Source organism: Loxodonta africana, chromosome 7 (genome assembly GCF_030014295.1).
Source record: "Loxodonta africana isolate mLoxAfr1 chromosome 7, mLoxAfr1.hap2, whole genome shotgun sequence".
NCBI classification, from domain to species: domain Eukaryota; kingdom Metazoa; phylum Chordata; class Mammalia; order Proboscidea; family Elephantidae; genus Loxodonta; species Loxodonta africana.
Window position 1 is genome coordinate 35105710 of NC_087348.1, and position 20481 is coordinate 35126190.

The window sequence follows — 20481 nt, forward strand, 5'->3', positions numbered from 1 at the left end:
TGCTGGAGGTCAGTGTGGGCATTGCTATGGGAACATCTCCACTGTCAGGGCTGTTGTCAGGCCCTCCCTCCACGGGAACTATTAATGGACACTACAAGCAATCATTCAACAAGCAGTGACTGAGCACTTACTACATGAAAGGCCACAGGCAGTCTAAGCTACAGCTCTTGTCTTCAAGGACTTGAATCAACTCAAAAAGACACATACACTTGTGAAGATTGTTAAAATGGCCAGTGTTTTGTTACATATATATTTACCACAATTTAAAAAAAAAATTTTTTAATAGAAATTTTTTTATGTAAAAAAAAATTGTAAACACAGATGCACAAATAACTGTAAAACCAGATAGAAAACTGTGCCATGCCCAAAGTAGGAGTGGCAGCTCTGAGGGTCCAGGAGGCCAAGAGATTATAGCTCCAACTGTAAGGATTATGCGTAAGGATAAAGCAAAGAGGCTGGTCTGAACCTAGCCTTGAAAAACTGGTTGAATTCAGCCATGTGGAGATAAGGGAGAGGGCACTTTAGGCAGAGAAAACAGCATTTACAGTCTCATAGAGGCCAGAAAGAACAAGATATGACAAGCAGCAGGTAGTTAGATGAGGCGGGAACAAAGTATCCAGGAAGGAAACAGTGGGGAATTGAGGTGAAACATTCGGGTGGATGGGGGCCATCATATAGGGCTTGACGGCTAGAGGTCCGGCCTCTAATCCTCAGCTCAGCATTGTTCCAAACCCAAACCAGTTGCCATCGAGTCAACTCCAATTTACGGCAACCTCACGTGTGTCAGAGTAGAACTGTGCTCCAGAGGTTTTCAATGGCTGATTTTGGGGTAGTAGATCATCAGACTTTTCTTCTGAGGTGCTTCTGGCTAGACTCAAACCTCCTACCTTTGGGTTAGCAGCCGAACTAAACCATCTGCATCACATCACCCAGGGACTCCTAGCATTGTTCCAAAACATCAACCAAAAAAAATGCCATCCAGGTAATTCTGACTCATGGTGACCCCATGTATGCACAGTAGTACAGCGTTTTCACGGCTGTGACTTTTTGGAAGTAGATCACCAGGCCTTTCTTCCAAGGCACCATTGGGTGGACTTCAACCAAGCTTTCACTTAGCAGGGAGCACGCTAACAGTTTGCACCACCCAGGGTAGAAAGCATTGTTCCACCTGCTGCTTATTCCACAGGCATACCCTCAGGTGTTCCGTGGAAATGCTGGCTGCCACAGAACCAGAGGCTTCAGCAGCGTTTCTCGGAACCTGTAACTATTTCACGTGCTTCAGGGATCTCCTTAGAACGGAGCTGTGCCCCTGTTTGACCCAAGAGCCCTTTTCCCCCCACATGATCTCCTGGCTCTGAGAGAACAAGCCTGTTGCCGTCGATTCCAACTCACAGCAACCCTGCAGGACACAGTAGAACTGCCAGGGTTTCTAAGGAGCAGCTGGTGATTCAAACTGCTGACTTTTTGGTTAGCAGCCATAGCTCTTAACCACTACGCCACCAGCGCTCCAATATGGTTTGGAAGTTACTAGTGTGTTGACCAGGGCTCTGCTTCAGAAAGTCTATTTTATATATATATATATATATATATATATATATATATATATATATATATATATAGTAAATACAGAAAACATGTTTGTATTATGACTAAAACTGATAACTAGGGCTTCCAAACACTAGCTGTGAGGCACTCTGCAAGGGGTCTGAATTGAGCAGATTAAATTGTATTCAATACGGTCTTCAAACTGTATTTTACTCTTTAAAATGCAATTTTTTTTTAACAATGGAACAGTCTTTAAAATGTATATTTGCATGTGTTATACATGACAACCTGCACTCCTGTCAGGTAAAGGGGATGACCCTGTGATATGAGCTGCCTTACCCTTACCGGGTACTGCTCCAGAGAACAGTTAACAATTGTCGAATTGAAAGAAGAAAAAGAATTCCGGAGCCAACTCACCCTGGACCACCCAGGTGAGAACTATGTGCCTGCCTTCTCTGGGAAAGCATCTGAGTTCTGTTATGGGAAAGGACATAAATAGTAGAAAGAACACTGGAAGTGAAGACAGACATATCTGGGTTTAAGTCCTTCCTTTCTCTATATTTAAGTTCATATCCTGACTCAGTAAACTCTACGAATCTGTCCTAGGCTAATTGCCAATGCAATGTGATTTAAAATAGCAAAAGAAAAAGAAAAAAGCCAGGATTCAAACCAAACGCCCCCAAATGGTGAAATAGTTAACAAAAAAAAAAAAAAACGGATTGCCATCGAGTCAACTGCAACTCATGGTGACCTCATATGTTGCAGAGTAGAAGTCCACTCCATAGGATTTTCAAGGCTGTGACCTTTCAGATCACCAGGACTTTCTTCCAAGGTGCCTCTCGCTGGGTTCATACTACCAACCTTTCAATTATAGTTGAGCGCTTAGCCATTTGTGCCACCCGGGGATGCTGAAATGGTTACATAAGTAATGATATTCATATATGACAAACTCTGAAGCCACCACTAAAAATCACTTTCCAAAGACTTCTTAACAATAATTACATTCACAACCCATGTAACATTGAAGGGGAAAAATGAGACTTTCGATCCAATAAAAGTGACACGAAATTTATAAAAAAAATTTATAGACAAAAGAAAAGAAGGGAATGCAGGAAGTTTAGGATCAGGAATAACTAGAAGAGGGGAGCTCTGCAATTAAAACCAGGGGAGAAGACCATGACAGGAAACCCAAGAGCGCCTCAGCCCTCAGACAGATTCCCTTGTCGGCTGTGCCAGGAATGCCAAGGAGGGGCATACCAGAGACAGACTCTTCTATCTGTTTCAGCCGAGATGTAGGTCAGTGTGTCATTTCTTCAAAGAGGTGAGTCAGGATCAGAGGAGCCGATAATTCAAAGGCAGAGGAGACAAGAGCTAAATTAAAGAGGCCCCTCTCGAGAGCCCAGCACTCCCCTAGGACTTAAATCTTCATGCTATTTTTTACCCCGCACTGACTGAGAAAGAATGCACTATTAAGCAGACCGTTTCTCCCCCTTCCAACTGTCCTATAAATTGGGCCTGTGTTTCCCAACACCAAAAGGGGTAGTAACTCACAAAGAGCAAAATGCCAGTCATACAAATTTAGAACACGGGTTAAAAAATATTCTGATCAAACCCCCAGCAAGCGTCCTGAAGAGACAGAAGGGAGAAAAGCAAAACCCTTGCTCTCCCCACAGCTTCGTTCCCTGCACTAATTCAGACAAGTATAATTAACCCAAGTTTCACTGCTAACACTGAAGTTCTTCAGGCTGATGAGAATATCATTTAGTATCCTGCAATCGCCAATAATAGCAATATGACACAATGGTGCCTATTGAGGCTCTAATCAGGGCACGTAGTCATTTACATAGAACATTTTCTGTGACTCTCTGTAAAACAACGCCACAAAGGCTCAATTGAGACAGAAGTCTCCCTTTCCCATAAACTTAAAAAAAAAAGAAAGAAACCACAATTTCCTTTACAGGACAGCACAGATGGTCCCCACCCTTCCCAAGGGTTCACCAGGCCCAGGCACTTCACTAGAAACTGCTCATCCTGATGCCAACCAGAAATTAGAAAGTCACTTGGGCATTACCGTGTGTGTGTGTGTGTGTGTGTGTGTGTGTGTGTATGTACACACTGGCCTAATCTCTTCACACAGGAAAAGGAGATCTGTGATGCTTTAGGTAAACCTGAGGCTTAATTCGGAGCAAGGGATGGAAGGGGCCCAGCTGATTAGGGCTAAATCAAGCTATGACTTTGCTAGTCCCCCTGGGGCAGCTCATGTGACCTCAGGTTCAAGGAAGGGGGGGGGCCACAAGGCCACAAAGTAAGTCTAAACGGAGGCAATCAGGTATCATGAATCACCATGGAAGGCAAGTGTTAAAATTTTGCACGACAGTCACTCTGCGAAGGGAATAACAGGATTTGAAAGCCAACCAGACTCAAAACCAAATCCCAGCTCCACTTCTTAGCCTTGGACTTTGGGCAAGCTATATAACTGCTCTGAGCCTTTATTTCCTCCTCTGTAAAATGGGCTTACAGTACCTTGCAAGGGTGAAGATTCTTAATCATGCATCTAAAATACATGACATGGAGCACAGCACATAAAAAGCAATGATTACTGGCATGGCAGTCGGCGCTATTCTTTAGTAAGACCGATAGACCCTACAGTGTAATGTTTAAGAGCTTGGGTCCTGGAGCCAGGCTGCCCCGGTTCAAATCCTAGCTCTACCACTTGCTAGCTGGGTGACCTTATTTAAAATTCTCTGTGTCTGTTTCTTCATCTGTAAAATGGTCAAAATAATAGCACCTACCTCCAAGGGTTGCTGTGAGGATTGAATGGGTTAATACCTGTAAAGTACTGATAAAAGGCATTGGTGTGCCAGAAGGAGCCCCTGAGTGGCACAAACGGTTACAAGCCCACACTCGACTACTAGCCAAAAAGTCAGTGATCTGAACCCACCCAGAGGCCCTTCCGCAAGGTCACAGCCTTGAAAACTCTGGACTCTGCATACCTGGAGTCACCATGAGTCAGAATTGACTTGACAGCAACTAACAACAACAAATGTGCCAGACACTGTTTCAATGATTTGTTATAGAAATAGAAATAAAATGAAACAATATGGGATCTGGGAGATGAGATGTTCTCTAATGCAATAACAGCAATAGTTACTAATATCTATATCATGCTTTCATATCTACAATGTCAATCCTTTGACTGAAAACCCAAGAAAAACAGAATCCCATGATGTGAAATTGGTGCCTAAATTCTAAGGAAGGCCTGGGAATTCTCCTTTATTAAAGTTTCCTTTAAGAAAGAAGAAGGGGGAAAAAAAGGTCCTGCTTAATGGGAAGCACCAAATGAATAACCATTTGTTCTTTTTCTAGCTCAAGTCTTTGCCTGTACAGCCAAGTTCTTCTCGACACAGCACATCCTTCTCACGTGCCATCTTGAAGAGATTGCCAGTGGGAAGGCCAGAGCTAGAATCTAACACCAGGATGGAATGGGCTGGAGGAGAGGAAAGGGGAGATTTGAGCTAAGCTTACAGGTTCATTTCCAACCAAGACAGAAGGAAACCACCGCTCCACTCAGCCACTGTTGAGTCCTATTTTTCTTTTCCTCTTCAGAGCAAAACTCCTTGAAGAAATGTTCTCTCCTATCTCCTCTTCCTCGCAACCCATTCTTTGTTCAGTGCACTCTAATAGGGCCTTTATCCCTACCACCCCACTGAATTGGCTCTCAGAGTTACCAATGATCAGGATCTTGCTAAAACCAATAAGCAAGTTCCTCTTCATCTTACTCTACCTCTCAGCAACATGTGGCATGACTGACCGCTCCCTATGGAATCACTCAACAGCAACTGGAATATATATACCTCATGAAATATTGTCTTTTACAGGCTTTCCCCTTAACTCACTGACCATCCCTCCTCCTGCTCCTCCAGTTTCATAATTAAATGTTGGGAAGTCCTGGGCTTGGTTCAGGACAGGTATCTTTGCTCTATTTCAACTCTTTCTACTTGATCCTAGCCATTTGCCATGGCTTTTAACATAATCTCTATGCTAACCATTAAAATTCATACCTCCCAGTCAAGAGTTTAGAGGACTGACACTCAGACTGGAATATCCACCTGTTAACAACACACTTTTCACTTGGAGACCTAATAGACATCTTAAAATTAACATGGCCAAAATAATCCTTCCCCAAATGGTTTTCCCTACCAGTTCATAAGTCTTCATCATCTCAGTCAATAGCACTTCCTTCCATCTATCTGGCTGCCCAAGACTAAAACCTATGTTTTTGTCTACCACCAAAATAGAAACCTGAATCCAACCCTTGTCACCAACACAGCAGCCAGTGGTGACCTTTCTAAATTACATCATCTTTCACTTGCCTAAACACTTCCAGTGGCTTCCGATGCAATCAAAATAAACTCTAACCTCCTTAGCAAAGCCTATGAGGCCCTCCCTATAAGGTGGACTTCACTACCGCTCAGACCTCATCTCCCTGCTCTGTCATATCTGTTCATTCCCATGACAGGGCCCCTGTCCTCATTGTCCTTCTATTTAGTATGCTCTGTTCCTAAAGCATCCAGATACCCTCTCAAAAGTTACCTCCTCAGAAAGGCCTTCCATGACCACTCACAACCATACCAGTTTTCTCTCCTACTCTGTTTTATCTTCGAGGCAAACATCAGCCCCTGTGGTTCTTTATTTCTATACATAGGAATTGTCTATCTCCTTTCACTGAGGCACAAGCTCCGTAAGAGTATGGGCTCTGTTTTCCTAGTCAACTCCTGGCACTTTTAGGTGCCTAATAAATATTTCTTACCTGAGCCGCCAAAATTCCAGTCAGCTGATAGCGTCCTATCCAATTTGGTCATCACCAAATTAAGCCAGCTGATATGCAAAGCTCATTTTATTCTGTACTTACTAATAATAAAGTATATTCAGTAGGTGCCTAATGTTCATTTGGGTTTTCTTCAACATTTTCCAGACAGCCTGCTTAAGCATAAAATATGCAACCCCCAAAGCAGCTGAATCTTGTGCTGCAGCTTCCAAAAATGTTTTCCAAATGTCTGTCAGAGGCAGCACTTCCTTTTCCTGTGCTGCTACACTGAATTAGCGTTGGTGCTGCTATCCAGCTCCTTTTTACAGACGAAAAGCCTGAGGTTCAGAGAAGCTCAAAGACTTGCCCTTGTCACTCTGACCAGATGCAAAACCAAGGCTAACGAGGTAGACAGAAGCTCATCTCCCGGGAAATGTTTGCCAAGAGCGGACACGTACCATCTCTCTAACATGATGGTGACTTCATCCAATCCCACAGCTTAACATAGCTGATGCCTCCCAAATTTGTAATTCCAGCCTCAGTGTCTCCCTGGACTCCAGGCTCCTATCTCCAAATGCCTACTCAATCAACAGCTCCATGTAGATGTCTAATACTTATCTCAAGATCAAAAGTCCAAAATCCTCCCCAGCTCATTCTACTCCGCATAGAGCTGCCTTCTTACTATTCCTCAAAACAACTGAGCAGTCTCACCTTAGGGCCTTTGCACTCACTGTTTCCCATGCCTGACACCGTTCCCCTAGATATCCACTTGTGTCGCTTCCTTACATCATTCAGAACTCTACTTAAGCGTCACCCCTTAGACAGACTTCTCTTGACCACCATATGCAGAACAGTACCTGCCACCCATCAAACTGTATCCCCTTAACCTACTCTTCACAGCCCTTAGGTCTACCTGACATTATTCTTTTGTCTCTCTTCCTACCCAATGTAAGCTCCAATGAAAGCAGGCCCTTAGTAGGTTTGGTTAAGTTTATATCTCCAGGACATAAAGTTTTTGGCACAGAGTAGGTGCTCAATAAATTGTATTTGCTGAATAAATGAATCAGTTAATTGATTAGTTAATCAGAGGCCAAGGTAGAACAAAGGGAGGTTAAAAAAAAAAGTCGTAACAAAATAAAAAAGGACCTAACTTAAAATTTCTAAAAAGTACTTGAAGCCCAACCAAGGAGTTGCCTCAAACAACTCTGCAGAGTTAGGGTGGGTTTCTCAGCTTCTCTTTTCTTCCTTCCCCCACCTACGCTTCATTTCATAGCGTTCTGAAACCAATGGTACATAAAACTCCAGAGCTGAGGGACGAGAATTTCACAAAATGGGGCCAGGCTGGGGGAAGCATCCAGGCAGGGGGCAGGGCAAGACACTGGGAAATTGAGTCACTCTCAGCCGCCTGGCCTGAACTGGTCAGCTAGATACAGCAGAGGCAGCGGTCACTTACTGAGCCTTGGGCACTGGGCAGGGCACTGTCTGTGTTTACCTCACTTCATCCTCATGACAACGTGACACAGTCACATGGGGCTGGGTTCTAATGTCAACCCTTAGTGTAAGGGGGGGGCAGCATAGGGAAAATGGTCCCTGAGAGGGTCAAAGGGAGCCTGTGGCAAATGACACACTGTCCCCCCGAGCTCCAGTACTGCTGGTTTCACCCACCACTGGACTAGTGACCATTTCTTCAGGGGATGTAATGGACTCGCTAGCTTGCATTTCGGAACCACACAGAATGAAAATTTTGTTTTTGTTATTGTTGCTAGTTGCTACTGATTCAGCCCCTAACTCATGGTAACCCCATGTACAACAGAACAGAAAACTGCCTGGTCCTGCACCATCCCTATAACCAGTTGCTGATCAGACCACTGTGATCCACAGGGTTTTCACTGGCTGTTTTTCTGAAGTCGATCACCAGGCCCTCTTCCTAATCCTTCTTAGTCTGGAATCTCCGCTGAAAACCGTTTAGCATCATAGCAACATGGAAGCCTCAACTGATAGATGGGTGGTAGCTGCACATGAGGGGCAGTAGCCAGGAACTGAACCTGAGTCTCCCACACAGGAAGTGAGAATTCTACCACTGAACCACCACTGCCCCCGAAATGAAAACTACACATCTTGAAACCCTGGTATTACATTCATCAGGGCAGGACAACCACACTGAAGGGCATGAGGAAATGAATGTGGAAGATAAGATGCACTTGTACATATAGCTGCTAACAAGCAGAGCCAGAATCGGAGCCTATGCTCTTGATCCTATCCCACCAGTGTTGAGCCAGACTCAGCCAGATCACACACAGGCCTTTCCATTCAAGTGCTTCATCCAACAAGAATGTCAGCCCTGCCCATGGTTCATACAGAGACCCCCACCTTCTATGTTTTCCTCCATCTCTCAGTGCCTTTCACATGCCTGTTGGATGAAAACATTTTTGGCCAAGAAAATTATTAATCTCCTGGATCATGCTTGAGAGTCCAGTATGGATTTCCCCAGAATTCAGATCAGCGGAGGCTCCAAACAGCCCCATAAGGTGGTGTTACTCCCCATCTTGCTGACGTGAGAAGCTCAAAGAGGTGAGAGACATGACCCAAGTCCCATTGTAGGACCAGAGTTGGACCTGGGTCCTCTGATACCAGGGCCCGGACTTACTACACAACACACCAATTTGACTTCTGCGCTTGCGTTAGTCTCACTTTAAGCCCTTCGCCCAATCCTTTTTCAGTCTCCCTGCATCCTCATTCCACCACATATAAAAAGAAAGTGCAGGCTAGGAGTCTGTACACCAAGACACTAACTGGTGACGGTTACTGTGCAGAACAATTAGGGGGTTCTTTGGTTGGAGTCGGGCAAAGGAATAGGAAGGATGTCAGTTTATAGATTGTCTACAACCAATTACCATAAAGAAACAAAACAAAACCCACTGCCATCGATTTGATTCCAACTCAAAGCGACCCTATAAGACAGAGGAGAACTGCTCCATAGACTTTCCAAGGAGCGCCTGGTGGATTCAAACTGTCAACCTTTTGGTTAGCAGCCACAGAACTTAACCATTATGCCACCAGGGTTTCCTGGAAAACACCGCTTGTTGAGCCACAACATCTAGTCTCCCGTTCTTCCTTAATAAAGGACCCTCGTTTTCAGTTTTATATACTGCCCCTGGGACTAAAAAGCTACATTTCTCAGCCTCCCTTGCAGCTAAGTGCGTGCATGTGACTGTTACGGCCAATGAGACAAAAGCAGAAGTATTCCATGGGACACTTCCAGGAAGCCTGCTTAGAAAACTGATTCAGCACAAGGGTCTTCATTTTGGCCTGTGCTTTTCCTCCCTCTGCCAGCATACAACTCAGTCATGAGACCTGGAGTTCCAGAAGCCAACCCAGAGTGTGAGCTGACCTTAAGAATGGAAGCCATGTGTTAAGAAGATGGAAGTCTGACTCCCAGATGACACCCTGGGGCCTCTAATGGCCCTGAACTGCTACTTCCAATTTACTTTTATGTGACAGAGAAATAAAACTTTACCTCACTTAAGTCTCCGTTAAATTACTGTTAATCTGGGCTTTTTTGTTACATGCAGCCAAAATTAATCCCAACTAAGGCAAGCCCAAAGCGAAAATAAAACACCCACAAACCCCTGCCCCCTGGGAATCTCTTATTCCCAACCAGCACCATAAAAAGAAAAACATCTGTCCAGATAAAAATCCAACATTCCTACAAATCAATCTGTTTTACATTTGAACGTCCAGAAGGTCTTACACTATCATCTCTATGGCAGCTCCAAAGAACATACAATCAAGTTTCTATAGCCTTTTCTAATTAAGAGAAAAATTTCCTCCAGTCTCACAGGGAGGCACTCATCAGGGGTCTTCATGAATCCAGGCAGGGGGAGGAGGGCCACTTGGCTTGCATGTTAAACACAAAGGAAAAGGGGGAGTTTCTGCTTAGGGGGCACTGAGTTTATGTTAATGGTGCTGGGATAATTCAGAAAAGGAGAGCGACAAAGTTTGCACAACATGAAGGATGTAATCAGTGTCACTGAATTGTACATGTGGAAATTGTTGAATTGCTGAAGGTTTTGCTGTGTCTGTTTTCACCACAATTAAAAAAAAAAATAAAACAGCAGATTGGTCAAATGCTCTGTAGTATGTCTATCTAATGAAAAAAGAAATATGCTGCCTTAAACACACACACACACAAAGGAAACATCTTTGCTAGTGTGGAGTAATTATGCTCTCTTTCCTTTCTTGAAGGAGCCCTGGTAGCACAGTGGTTAAGCACTTGGCTGGCTGCTAACTAAAAGGTCAGCAGTTTGAACCCACTAGCGGCTCTGTGGGAGAAAAGACCTGGTGATCTATCCCGTAAAGACTACAGCCTCGGAAACTCTCCAGGGCCGTTCTGCTCTGTCCTATAGGGTTGCTATGAGTTGGAATCAACTCCACAAGACACAACAACACTTTTCTTGAAACCCAAGGTCTTCTTGGTCACTTTCAATTTTGTGCTTTCAATAGAGGCACAGGCACTGAGAAACATCTCTCCTGTGGTGGAGAAATGGGGCTGAAGAGTGGCAATGGCCTCAATGGCCAGGGAGCTGGGAGTGGCTCATGGAACACTCTGTGCCAACCCCCCTCCCCGCATCCTTGCCCTTTGTGCTACCCCCGACCCCCACCGCTCCCAAGAATGTGGACCAGTGTTGCCCATCATCCAGTTCTTCATAAAAAAAAAAAAAAAAAAACCCTCAAAATCTGGTCTTTCATGTGAAATCTCTTGATTCCTACATGGGAGGACTCTGACTCGTGGGATTTTACCCACCCTCTGCCCTTTCCGGCTGTTACCTCAAGGGGATTCCAAGGTTAATCCAAATCTGGCCATTGTCAAGAAATCCTGTTTCAAACCTTGAAAAGGGCCTTCAAACCTGAAACCCACTGTCGTCCAGTTGATTCCAACTCATAGTGACCTTACAGGACAGAATAGAGCTGCCCCATAGGGCTTCCAAGGCTGTAATCTTTACGGACGCAGACTGCCACATCTTTCTCCCATACAGCAGCTGATGGGTTCCAACTACCAAACTTTTGGCTAGCAGTCGAGCACTTCAACTACCATGCCACCAAGGCTCCTTAAAAAAAAGGGCCTTAAAAATAAAGCCTTTCCTCTAAATCATCCCACTCTAAGCCCTGCGGTGGATGGGTGTGTATTTTGTGTGTGGTAGTGGGCAGGGAATGACAAAGGTGGTCATGAACCTCTGAGATGTTCTTCCTCAGTCCACAAAACACTGAGTCACGGGATGTCAGGGCCCAAGAGGATCTTAGCAACCACTTAAACCAAGTGAGGAAATAAACTCAGAGTTTATGAGTGTTACCCAAAGTCACACAACTGAACAAAGGCAAACCTGCCACTAGAAATCCACACTCCACACTCCAGAACCAGGGTTCTCTCCATAACACATAGCCTCTTCTTGTTCTCCTGGTAGGTGGACCTTTGACTGACAACAACTAGGCTGTCCCCACAGCCTTCCACCTCAAAGAAGCCACAGAAGAGCAGCCTTGGTGAATAGGAGGAAGTACATCTGGAGAGAAGCCATCCTGGCTGGGAAAAGAATGGACCTGGGTGTGTTCTGTTCTGCCCCTTCATGTTCATTTCCTGGGGCTGCCAAAACAAATTACTGCAAACTTGATGGCTTACAACAACAGAAATTTATCTTCTCAGAGTCTTGGAGGCTAGGAGTCCACAATCAAGATGTCTGTCAGCAGAGCCATGCTCCCTCCAAAGGTTCTAGGGAAAGAGTCCTTCCTTGCCTCTTCCAGCTTCTGGTGGCTCCAGGCCTTCCTTGGCTTATAGCTGCATCGCTCCAATCCCTGCCTCCATCTCCACAAGACCTTCCCTTTCTCCCTGGGTGCTTCTCTTCTGCATGTCTCTTTTAAGAATACTTCTCATTGGATTAAGGGCCCACCCAGATAATCCAGGATGATCTCATCTCAAGATCCTTAACTTCATTACATCTGCAAAGACTCTTTTTTCCAATAAGGCCATATTTTAAAGCTCTAGGGGTTAGGATGGAGATACATCTTTTTCAGAGACACTATTCTGCCCACTAGGAGTCCTGGGGTGGCACAAATGGTTAAGCGTTTAACTACTAACCGAAGTGCTGAAACCCACCCAGAATGCCTTAGAAGAAAGGCTGGGCAATTTGCTTCCAAAAAAAGGTCAAAGCTTGAATATTCTATGGAGTGTAGTTCTACTCTGCAATACCTGGGGTCACCATGAGTCAGAACCAACCTGACAGCAACTGGTTACTGGTTTCCACCATCACTACACTCTGCCTTCAGCTTCTTACAGATGTCAAAGACAGACCTGAAATCTCAGTAATCAAGTCAGGCCCACACAGGGCTCACCGCCACAGCAAGGAAGACAGGCAGGACAATGCCATCCCAAGTCTAAGGTACAGTGTTGCCTCAGGCTGAAGGGGAGCTAGATTCAGCCTTACCTGCTCCCCGCATGCTCTGTTCCACACAACTTCCCTGTGCTCACTGTAGACTTTAAGCAGCTTTCTCTTGAGGATCAGTTCCTACACCGCACCAAGGAATGTCTAATTCAATAAATCTCTGTTGACTATTACCCTGAGCCAAGCACTGAGGGGATATAGTGATGACTAAGATTTGAACCCTCACACCATGACTTTATCATTTATTAGGACAGAACTCTGAACCCCTGTGACACAAGGACTGTGGGGAGATGGTGGGAAAGTGCTGTGGAAGTTGAGAGAAAATTGCAACTTATTCCAAATTTACAGAGTGAGGCGGGCAGCCGACTTCAGGGAGAATGTGCTTTTGTGCACAGCCATGAAGGGTGAGTGGGGAGTGGGATTTCCACTAGCTAGGGGAGCAAGCATTCCAGGAGGAAGAACAGCATGAGGAAAACCAGGGCTGGAAGAAATTGTGGGCATGTCCAGGAACACCTGGCCATCTGAGGCAGCTGCAGCAAGGACATCTAGAGGGATTCGGGAGGGTATCACTCTGAAGAAAGACATGGAGACCACACACTGAAGCAGAGGCACCATTTATATTGTATCCTACATAAACAGGGAGTAGGAGGCCTTAAATGCCAGGCTGGGTAATTCAGACTTACACTACAGGCAGTGGGAAGCCCTAGAAGGTGGAAAAGGGAGGCAGACAAGGAACAGAAGGCTTTCTGGTAGGCAAAGAACTTGGCCTTCGTCATCAAAGCCTCCTTGATGCCAACTTTTGGCATCTGCTCTGCCTGCTCTGCATGTTATGTCCATATCTGCAGCAATCCTGGTACCTGACCATCTGGATGATAACTAACCACCCACCTACTATGACCCTGTGGCATGTGTGTGTCCCCCGGTGGCCTCTGGCATTCACCAGCCATACCTCCCCCTCAGAGGCCAGCAGGCATGATAGTATAGTTGAATTGGTTGCCAGCATTTAAAAATTTGGAGACGTGGTATGAAGAAATCTGGATTTTCTATAGAAGAATCCTAATCAAAAGAGGAAACATGAAGAACAGAATTTCAAATTCTCATGGAATTCAGACTTTCTGGAGCCATGGAGGCTGGATGAACCCGAGACTACTCCCCTGAAATAACCTTTCAACCTTAAACCAATAATATTCCTTGAAGTTTTCTAAAAACCAAACAATAGTTTAGTTTAACTAGTAAAGAAGGTCTGTCTTGAACATTGTGCTCGTTTAAGATCTATCCATACGGGATCAAACTGATAACAGCAACTCAAAAGATTAAATAGGAAACTTAGGGGACAGTGAGTGTACGTTAATGGTGGAGGAACGACTCAGAAAAGGAAGGTAGCTATGGTTGCACAATTTGAAGAATATAATCAATGTCACTGAAATGTACACGTACAAATTGTTGAATTGGTGTATGTTCTGCTGTGTATACTCTCAATAACGATAAAAAAATAAATTATAAAAAATTCTGGATTTCTGGGCCTAAACTTCTGCAGGGCAACCAAAAACAGATCGGCAGCTGTCCCTTTAGGCAGAGTGTAAAAACTCCTGTTTCTGTTACCATCCTCTCTTTTTAACCTCCAAGACTGAGAAAAAGTGCCCACGGCCCATTTATCATCTTTCACCAGGTCACCTATACACCCCGAAAGACCTCTGAGTTAGCACCACCCAGCACAGTTAGCCTAGATTTACGGGCTCACTAGATTCCAGATCCTTCCAGCCCAGGTGCTAACCCCTCACTCAGAACCCACAGCACACCCACAAGACCCAGCATCAACAGCCCATCACCTCACTCCTTCCCATAGCCTCTCAGGCCCTGGCAGATGGCACTGCTGAAGAGCGATCAGAAGGCCCCTAGAGGGAACTGGGCAGGAAGCCCAGAAGAAATTTAATACACCTGTACTTTCCCTTCTATGACCATAGAACTTGGCCTCTCAAAGGGGCTTCTGTAAACTCGACTTTTCCTGATTACCCACCATGTGTCAGGCCTTCTATGCAGGGCTCAGGAAATACCGCTGAGTATGAAGGGATCCCCATCTGGCAAAGCTGCAGGTAGCACTGGTGTAGGTGCCACTCAGAATGAATGAAATGACATCACAGCTCACGCATGAAACTTAGCAATCCACATGCATTCTACAGCCAAATGTGCAGCTCACCAGCTGGGAAAGGCAGTGGCAGAACAGGGTTTCAGAACAGGGCTGAAGCACAGTCCACAGCTCTTATTCCTATTAGCATCAGCTGTCTGTGACAGTTTCAAGGAAACTTAGTTCACAGATTTGATATTAGAGTGAGTAAGTAAGAGAGGCACAGAAACAAAAGGCTAGTCAGGATAGAAAAACAGAAAAGAGATACATGCAAGCTTCTGGTGCTAATTCAGTGAACGGTGTAGTTGGGGAGTGAAACACTGAAACCTAGGGAATAATGAAGTCCCTAACTGTAGGTGTGGTATAGAAAGATGTGAGCATGAGCTGGAGTCCCGGTGGGGGGCCTGTTAGACGAGGCACACTGGAGCTGGGTTTTGAAAGAGGCTTTTTGGATGGGGAGGTGGCCTAGGAGGGTACCAAAACAAAACCAAACCCATTGCTGTCAAGTCAATTCCAACTCACAGCAACACTACAGTACAGAGCAGAGCTGCCCCATAAGGTTACCAAGAAAACTTGAGTTATGCAGATGACACAACCTTGTCTGCTAAAGTCAAGAGGACTTGAAGCACTTACTGATGAAGATCAAAGACTACAGCCTTCAGTACAGATAATATCTCAACATAAAGAAAACAAAAATCCTCACAACTGGACCAATGAGCAACATCATGATAAACGGAGAAAAGACTGAAGTTGTCAAGGATTTCATTTTACTTGGATCCATAATCAGCACCCATGGGAGCAGCAGTCAGGAAATCAAATGTGCATTGCATTAGGCATATCTGCTGCAAAGGACCTCTTCAAAGGGTAGAAAAGTAAAGACGTCACCTTGAAGACTAGGGTGCGCCTGACCCAAGCCATGGCGTTTTCAGTTGCCTCGTATGCATGCAAAAGCTGGACAATGAATCCGGAGACAGAAGAAGAACTGATGCCTTTGCATTGTGGTGTTGGAGAAGAACACTGACTATACCATGGATACCATGGACTGCCAAAAGAATGAACAAATCTGTCTTGGAAGAAGTACAAGAATGCTTCTTAGAGGCAAGGATGGCGAGACTATGTCTCGCATACTTTGGACATGTTATCAGGAGGGATCAGTCCCTGGAGAAGGACATCATGCTTCGTAAAGTAGAGGGTCATTGAAAAAAAGGAAGACCCCGAATGTGATGGATTGACACAGTGGGTACAACAATGGCCTCGAGCATAATAACGACTGTGAGGATGGCCCAGGGCCGGGAAGTGTTTCGTTCTGTTCTACAGAGGGTGGTTATAAGTTGAACCAATTCGACAGCACCTAACAACAACAATCTTTACAGGAGCAGACTGCCACATCTTACTCCTGCAAAGCTGCTGGTGGATTTGAACTGTCGACCTTTCGGCTAACAGCCAAGTACTTAACCACTGCACCACCAGGGCTCAAATAATCAAAACTCTGTTTTGACAAATCATTTCAATCCAGTTGCCATTGAGTAGATTCCGACTCATGGAGATCACATGTGTGTCAGAGTAGAACTCTGCTCCATAGGATTTTCAATGACTGAGTTTTTGGTGGTAGATGGTTGGGCCTTTCTTCCAAGGTGCTTTGGTAGACTCAAACTTATAACCTTTCAGTTAGCAGCCAAGACATTAAACATTTAGCCCACCCAGGGACTCCTAACCAATCATTAGCCCTGTCCCCCCACCAAAAAAAAAAAAAAAAAAATTGTGGAACTAATAAAACTACAATTGAAGAAATGGTAGGAGACATTAGAACTCACTTCAATAAGAGTGAGCAAGTCCTAAAACCCAGGGAAATGTCCGGTTTGGAAAGCACAGACTTAGCCTGTGAATGGGTTTTCCACTTGGCAAGACAATCTCTTCTCTAAGTACAAATGGGCACTGGTATCATGGAAAGTCCTTGTGATTATTAGAATGGAAAGAAAAGGAAAGAGGGAGGAAGAAGTAAGAGTATTAGCTACCAACGGGGACCCTCAGGCAACAGCTGTTTTGTCCAAGTTGAGGCAGCCTCCAGCAAGAACTATTAAGTTAAAATAAAACTGAATTCCTATGCTTTTAAGACAGTCATTTTCCCCCCTCTTCAATGGGTTATTTTATTCATTCTTAATTTCTCCTCCAAACTCTAGTCACCTTATCCAAACAAGCAACTTGATACCTATCACACAAAGCCATCTCTACCTCCCTCTTAAGTTAATCAACTCATATAACTTGGACAAAATTGATAACAGCATTTCCCACTGCTCTACCTCACACCATGGGAGTCCCTGGGTGGCGCAGTTAACACACTCAGCTGCTAACTGAAACGTTGGAGGTTCAAGTCCACCCAGAGATGCCTCGGAAGAAAGGCCTGGTAATCTGGTTCCAAAATATCAGCATCGAAAACTCTATGGAGCAGAGTTCTACTCTGACACACATGGGGTTTCCAGAAGTCGGAATTGACTTGACAGCAATTGGTTGGTTTTGCCCCACCCCATGTTTAGGCCCACCTCATTGCATGTGACCTCAGACCCCTCAAATTCCTCTCTCAAGGCCCCACTATAGCCACCAGGCCTATCTTCACTGGCTTCCCCTTGGCTCACCTACTTCCCTCCTGCACCTTCCCTGTGAGGGATCCTCAGGCCATATCATTCAGCCAATTGTACGCTTCGTTGTTTATAACACACACGCAAAAGCAGGAGAACGCTTTCTTTCTCCGAAACCAACTCTTACTCTGGAAACCCTATCCATAAATGAAATGAACCCAAGCTGCTCTGCTGAAGTGGGGATGGAGGTCTAGAAGCCTCTGTCAAACGGCACTAGGGCTGCCCCTTATCCCCAGCCCTTAACACGGAGTCTAAAAAAAGCACTGCTAAGTCAAATTTCTTCATTTTACAGGTGTGAAATCGGAAGCCCAGAGAGGGAAAGTGCCTGGCCCAAGGACACATACAGTTTCTCAGAATTGGGCCAGAAGCCAGGTTTCTAGACTCACCAAACCAGTGCTCCTTTCACTACCGTACAATGCATCTCGATTATTTATATAACCAGCACTTATATCAACCTAGGAGCCCTGGTGGTGCAGTGGTTAAAGTGATCGACTGCTAACCAAAACGTTGGTGGTTTCAAACCACCAGTGGCTCTGCAAGAGAAAAGATATGGCAGTCTGCTTCCTTAGAGATTTATAGCCTTGGAAACCCTATGGGGTCTCTATGAGTCCAAATGGACTCGAAGGCAGTGGGTTTAAATAAAACTTAACCATGTGCCCAGCACTCCTCTAAGCCCTCCACATAGATTAACATACTTGATTCCCACAACAATCTTACAAGTAGCTTTTATTATTCTTCCCATTTTATAGAGTAGGCAACAGAGGCACAGAGAGGCTAAGTAACACAGCCAAGGTCACACAGCAGGTAAGTGGCAAGGCAGGGGTTTGAACCCATGCAGTCTGCTCTGTGCCCACCATTCTTAAGCAGTTTGCCAAAAGGAATCACTTGTTGCCTCTGGTCAAGAAAAGGAATATTATGTAAATAATGATTTCACAGAAGACACGCACCCAGTTTTCCTGCAAAAGCAATGCAACGTCCTATAAAAATGCAAAAGAAATAGATTGAACCGAAAGGCTGAATGTATTAGACCCACACTAAAGAGTCTTCATCAGCTTTCTTTTTCCAGGTGTTATATGCTGGGGTAAGGGGAGTGTAGGCCGTGTTAATCTGAACAGTGGCCTAAATTTTGCAACCTAGTCTCAATGGATCTGTCCTTTTGGCATACCTATTTTGGCTTCATTCCTACCCTGATTCCCCAAATCCTAGGGCTTCCACAATGACTACCAGAAATGGCCCACGTACAAAACCCAACCTTCTCTTCACAGTTCTGAGCTGTGGCCAGCCTACCCTCCTACCACAGAAAGTAAAATGCCTTGCCCTTTCTCAAAAAAAAAAAAAAAATCACTGGTGGCCAGCTGTCCTTTTGGTGATCTTTCTTTTTCTCTATCTAGGGATCTTTCTTTACCCACTCTGGCTCATGTCCCTCAAAATAAAATTCAGATAATTCAGAGGTGACTTGTCCAACCCCGTTTCTTTATTGCTTCTCTTGCTTGACCACGCAGCCTGTTTGTAGCTCATTTACACGTCCACACCAGGGAGGAGCAGGAAGAAGTATAGGGACACCCAGCACTGAGACCCAACTCAGTCAGCATACTTCCAGAAGCTCTACACTAGAGGCTGGTAACGGTAGACCCGACACGCAGCTTGATTTTCAGTGGGTTTGAAACCTGTGCCTGCACAGCTGCTGACTCACCTGGGGTAACTGAGCTGCTCATAGCAACCCTAGCTCTGTACCCAGTCTGCACCAAGCTCTGCTACGAGCCCTAAAGTGTGAGCTGAACAAGGGTTCTCATAACCCCAGGGAGCTCTAAATGACCCCAAGAAGGAAAGGGGCCACCCCAATCGAGGGAGTGGGGGAGACATGAGACCTTCCCTTAACAACAAAGGAACAAAGAATATCGCCACTCTCCATACCACCACCACCACGAACTATGGTTATTTCATGCTACAAGTCTAGGGGTAACTGACTCAAATTCATTGGTTTCTACATTTGCATAATGGGTTCTGACATTTGGCTAACATTTAACGTTCGCCAAGTGAGACAGGGGTGAAGGCCTCCCCAAAAGCAGTATTTATTGCCTTTGGGGAGCCCTGGTGGTACAGTGGTTAAGAGCTCAGCTGCTAACCAAAAGATCACCTGTTCAAATCCACCAGCCGCTCCTTGGAAACCCTACGGGGTAGTTCAACTCTGTCCAACAGGGTTGTTATGAGTTGGAATTGACTCAAAGGTAACGGGTTTGGGTTTTTTGGTTTATTGCTTCTGGATCACTACTGGCTAGAACCCCATGAAACTTCATCAAACTCAGCTCTGTAAAACAAAGGAAAAAGAACATCGTTATAAATTTCAATCTAACCAGGATTTCAGGAGCTGCCCATGCTTTGTATTTCTAATTTTCACATAAATATTGGAGCAGTACAGGAACAAGGTGATGTCAGAATGAAAATAATCTCATGCTGATAGCCACTTGACAAAACCTAACCATTTATTCCATTTTATTCTACTTCTTATCTCAAATACACAGTTCCCTTTTCCCTTAACAAAAATATCCTTTTTTTAAACAATAAGCAATGCAAAGCAAATATAACAGGGCACCAAAACAAATACTTTCCTGCAAAATTTATGTTCCCCTTCTGTCCCCAGGTACACGTGTAAACACCACCCAAGCCTGTCACTATGTCCCCAACACAGACAACTAATTCTAAAGAACTGCTTTCATCACTCAACTCCATGCAGTGTGACAGCGTATGCTTAGATGCTGATTTTTTTTTCTTTTTCTAGTACTTTAGATGAAGATTTACAGAACAAACTAGCTTCTCAATAAACACTTAATACACACACTGTTTTATGACATCGGTTAACAACCCCATGGCACGTCAACACTCTCCCTTCTCAACCTTGGGTTCCCTATTACCAGCTTTCCTGTCCCCTCCTGC

General features: G+C 44.8%; 1 protein-coding gene and 1 long non-coding RNA gene across 6 annotated transcripts in view; both read right to left on the reverse strand.

Moving 5' to 3' along the window:
- Positions 1 to 20481, reverse strand: part of PTPRJ (protein tyrosine phosphatase receptor type J) — a 197836-nt gene that overhangs the window by 142542 nt on the left and 34813 nt on the right. The window lies entirely within an intron of this gene.
- LOC135231687 (uncharacterized) overlaps positions 10442 to 20481 on the reverse strand; it is a 39162-nt gene continuing 29122 nt past the window's right edge. The window contains exon 2 of the long non-coding RNA XR_010322434.1: positions 10442 to 19855. This is a non-coding gene — a long non-coding RNA (uncharacterized LOC135231687). The remainder of the gene's footprint in view (positions 19856 to 20481) is intronic.